Source organism: Papaver somniferum, chromosome 3, assembly GCF_003573695.1.
Source record: "Papaver somniferum cultivar HN1 chromosome 3, ASM357369v1, whole genome shotgun sequence".
In the NCBI taxonomy this organism is placed as follows: Eukaryota; Viridiplantae; Streptophyta; class Magnoliopsida; order Ranunculales; family Papaveraceae; genus Papaver; species Papaver somniferum.
This window is the reverse complement of record NC_039360.1, coordinates 188,764,597-188,769,633: the sequence shown is the minus strand read 5'-3', so window position 1 is coordinate 188,769,633 and position 5,037 is coordinate 188,764,597. Positions and strand designations below refer to the sequence as shown.

At 35.6% G+C, this 5,037-nt stretch overlaps 1 long non-coding RNA gene across 1 annotated transcript; it reads right to left on the bottom strand.

Annotated features, from left to right (window-relative positions):
* Positions 1-1,850: 1,850 nt before the first annotated feature.
* Positions 1,851-4,221, bottom strand: LOC113358299. Its single transcript, XR_003364443.1, has 3 exons — positions 3,991-4,221; positions 2,631-2,689; positions 1,851-2,324 (listed from the first exon to the last, which is right to left on the bottom strand). It is a non-coding gene; the product is annotated as an uncharacterized LOC113358299 (long non-coding RNA).
* Positions 4,222-5,037: the final 816 nt, after the last annotated feature.

Below are 5,037 nucleotides of genomic sequence, written 5' to 3'. Positions count from 1 at the left end.
GATTTGGCAAGACATGCTACCCTTTTGGGGAGGCCGACCATGCGGGGCCCGTATTGGGTCGGTGGTGAATACTCCAATACCTGCCTGGGGGTTATGGATCCGATATAAGCCATCCAATCATGCTAGTGAAGTTGGATGGTCGTGATCGTTTCTGAGACTGATACGGACAGTCCAGATGCTGGATCCGGCTAGTATAACACTCCGAGAGTTGTAGCCTGTACGGGTATTTCGTACATGCCTCCTTATTTAATGCTTGGAGATTCGTGTTGCTCTGATGAGAGCGATCACTCAGTCGTCATGCCGCACCAATAATGAGAATGGAGTAGTACAGGAAATACAAGGCTGGTCATGCATTAATTGGTAATGCTATAAGTTTTATAGTGAAGAAGTATTCTCCACTTTATCAGTGGCTTTATCCTTTGCAGGATGTTAGCGGATAGTTTTGGCTTTTACAATTTTAGCCTTAAACGAAAATCCACCATCAACATTAAGTCCCCTGCCTAGCACGTAATGGTTACACTGTTGTGGGGTAGGCATGAGATGGTGACAATTTTGTATGCTGAAACAATTAAGCTATAGTAAAGTAAATACGTATTTACCGCATAGATCGTCAGGTGATGTTCTGGAAGTCTTGATTAGGGTCATGAAGGAGGCATGACTTGGTCAGACGAGTCGCTTTTGGTTTCCTCCATGTACACACTACAAGAAAACATGGCTTTGGTGACGATAATTTTTGTGGCGAAGAAGATTTCATTGCTAAAGCTTAGTTATTGTGATCAAAATAATTTTTGTCACTGTTGTTAAGTTTTCTGCGACAGGACTCGGGTTCCGTCACTCATACGTTTTTAATGACCTCATTTAGAGACAAAATAATGTCTAGTCACTAATAAGTTTTTTGTGATTAGATATTTTTTGTCACCATTTAATTTTATCGTGATGATGCTAAAAAATTGACATAAAATATTTTTGGTGATAATCTATAGATTTCGCTGCAAAAGAAAAGTTTATACTAACAAAATTAATTTGTCACTAATTAATTTTATAGTGACGAAACTAAATATTTGACACTATATTTATTTTTACTGACCACCAGCTTGTTTGTTTGCAAATATTTATATAGTAATAACTTTTAATCGTCACAGGAAAGAATATCTGCAACGAACTGGATTTTGCCGCTTTAGTCATTTTCAGTGACACTATAACTTCCCAGCAATTCGTGATTTCAGTGATTACCGAAATACTGTCACAAAGAATTATTTATGGTGGCGGAAGAATACATAGTTGCTAAAGAATAAGTTTTTGGTAACAGTATCTTTTATCATGTAAAACATACTCCCTCCGTTACTTTTTAATAGGCCGGTTTCTTTTTTTGAGAAAAAATTAAGGAAACTAAGAGGACTAATTATTGAAGGTGGTCCTCTAGACACTTGTCAATAAAAGAAGTGAAGTGAAATGGTCCCCATGACACTTATCAGCCAAAGAAATAAGTGAAATGGTCCACATAACACTTGTCATCAAAAGAAGTTAAAAGAAAAGTGGTCCCAGAAAATTAAAGTAACATTTGACTTTCCCAATTAGAAAACTGGCTTATTTTTTGAAATATTTATTTATACAAACTGACCTATTAAAAAGTAACGGAGGAAGTAACATTTAACAATAACTTATAAATTAGAGAAAATCAATTTACTTTGTCACCGTAATTTTTCATAAAGGTTTGTTTACGTCATTTAAGGGGAAAAGAATGCTCTATAGACTTGGTGCTGGAGTAGTACCACATTTACACTACTCAAAATTTGATTTTATAAGGTTACTTCGGCGACCTTACATTTTTGCTCGGTTCACTCATTATATAATTTGTAAGTGATAGTTGCAATGCATTTCTTAAAATAACTGATTGTACCAAATATGATGTAGACTCATGATAATTAATCTTGAACTACACAACCCTGGAGTCAAAGAAAAACAAAAAAATTATGGTGACAAAAAACTATATATTTGCTTATTTGCTTAAGAATAGACTTCTGCTAAAATCCAATCCTTTGGAATCGACGCAATTGCATGATTTGCATTAAATTGATTGAGTTTACTATAGAGTTCATAATATGCGTCCTTTGTTGATTAACAGGCGTGAGGATGATAAATTGGTTCCCTGACAAAGCGACAACAACCGCCACTGCAAAGGATTCTTCTCAGCAAGTCCATCAAAACCAGGAGCCACAAACACCTCCGTGGATTCTAAGGTGATAGCCTGATAGGTGCTGGAATTCAGAATATGCCCGGACTTCACACCCTCGGGGTGTCTCTTTCTCGCATTGACTACGCACCTGGTGCAATAAATTTGGTTAAACACAGAGTTGTTTAATCCCTTCCCACCAGGTTATTGATGAGCTTGACATTTTCTGACATGTAGGGTGTAAGAAAAGAAAAAGAAACAAAGTGACTAACACAGTTACTATCCAAAGAATCTATCCACTATATAAGGGGAAAAGATGACCTCGTTAAAACATCTTACTACTATACTCTAAGATAACATTTCCTCTAACTATTACGATCATACATTTCAGCAAATCATTCCTATCGTTATTATTCTTACTGATGAGTAGGTAAAACAGAACAACAACTAGCCTTACCAGAAACAGATTAAAGCCATTAAATCCATGTCGTTTCCCAAACTAAGCCTTGGCCATCTCTGTACATAAGAAAGAGAATACTCAGCATCGACTTAGTTACAGTAAACTCAACATAGATCGACACAAAAGAACATAAACAACACTTCCGCAACAGATAAACATACATAACAGTTGATCAGAAATGATACTTCGACATGCATCAAGAACATTCATATCATTGTTCAACTCAAACTAGTATCACAAATCAGCCAAATGAGCTCTGGAATCATTCCAAATCCAATGTATCAAGAACAATCTAAGTAAGTTTTAAACCATCATCCCAATTCATGCAATAGAAAATCAAATACAGGTTAAACCATCATCCCATGTACCAATATTACTCAAATTAGCTTAGAGTACAGTTCGGCACAATAAAAAATCAACCCAAACCACAAGTATATACCTAACTGTTCAGTATAAATTTTTAAATTATCATCCCAACTATCAATTTACAAAAGCACCGGTCGTCATAACATAAGAAACACAAGCACACAGACTGGTTATTTGTTTACAGATCTCAGAGGTGACGTATGTGAAATGCTAACCAGCCAGACTGGTTTTGTAAACAGATCTCAGAGGTGACGTATGTGAAATGCTAACCACACGTACTACACTGAAGCAACTCGACGTTATTCTGAACACAGATAATCGTTCAGTCCTTATTGATACTTCCATATGATCTGATACAACATATCAGTTTTTGTGCCTAAAAGAAAGAGATTAAAACCCAAATATCAAAATACATGAAAGAACAAAAAAGGCAGTGTCACCAACTACTCACAGCATTGAAATACTGGCACCATAATGCATCTAAAACAACTCTAATCCGGAATATACTGGCAATTCAACCTTCTTTATTCTTTCATTATGTTTTCCCAGTCTATTGCATTCAAATCGAATTCATATGCGCATTCTTTTTAAAGAGTGCTAATTTGACATTCTTGTTTAGTTAAGTAAATAGCCAACGACAAATTTCGATGCAGCATCCTGAGAGAATGTCACATAAAATTAGATCAAATGACGAAACTAAGATGTTCAGTGAGCACTCGTTAGAGAGTGCACAAAATCAAACTCAAAGTAGCCAATGACTGGGCCAAGGTAATACAGAGGTATGCCCAACCGCGGGAGTGAGCAATTCGGTATATACAGATCCAATCGACGCACCAATGCAATAGCTCTAGATTCTCAAATCCTTCAATCAAATCAAATCAATGGGTTTGAACATATTAACAAATTAATTTAAATCAAAGAACTATACTTCAATTCAGTTTACAAAGTTTTTTCTTTCCTCAAAGAGCGAAGTAATGACAGTAGAACTCACCATCAGTGCAGGAAGAAGGTGGATTTCTTTCGAGGTCCTTTAATTCCCTCCAAATTCATTTCATGCCGCGCGCAATCATGCCATAGTGCTACCACTAATAAGTGATTTCCACGGAAGAGGCGAAGTTCTGCTCATGGGTTTTTAGAAAAGAGGAAAGTATAACGAGTCAACGATTCAATTAGGGTTTTCAGAGGAAAAATAATTTCGGTGAAGAACAGTTTCCATTTTTTCTTTGGCCTTTTCTTTTTTCCATCGAAAGCCCTAAAACTAAGCATATGGGAGACTCCGTCGGGTTATAACATGGTGTGGCAAAATGTAAAATATTAAGTTACTCCATAGTTATTAAACCGTTCAATTGTCCAAGAGACCCGCATACAGCCTTGGCATGCCTGAACTAATTTGGACGCATCAAAATTTGATCGTAGTAAATTTTAGCCTGGCCAAAATATTTTTTCTTCTTGGACGTAATTATCTTTAAGCATTTCTTTTCTTTTTTTAGGAATCACGGTGGCCTAAACAAGTTTTTGCTCATTTTGGGGACTACATCGCTCGTAATTTAAAATTGATCACATTAAAAATTAAAATATCGTGATTAAGATAGCCTATTTCATTGAAATTAATTGACTATATTTTATTATCTACGATAAAAATAAGATTACATTTATAATTTTATAATTTTCTCCAATCTCATTCTAATTTTTCGAATTTATTCTGATTGTGAAGTTGTGTTTTCATCGCCCTCCCACCATGAAAGCGATCTTTTAATATATAAAAGTTGAATTCGCTAAAGAACGACAAACCTTAACTACACATATATGCTTAGTTTGTCTATGTATCATACCACTTATGGTTGATTTAAGCCGGTATCTTCGATGCATTGTATCGTTTTTTATATTTTTGAGGCCACTATGATATTGGTACTTGATATGGTACGTGAACCATGTTTGGCAATCGTTAAATTTGTTGTTTTTTATTAAAACACCCATTTCAAAAAAATTGGCTGGCAATCGCTAAATTGAAATCTCTGACAAGAGTGATCCCGCTTTA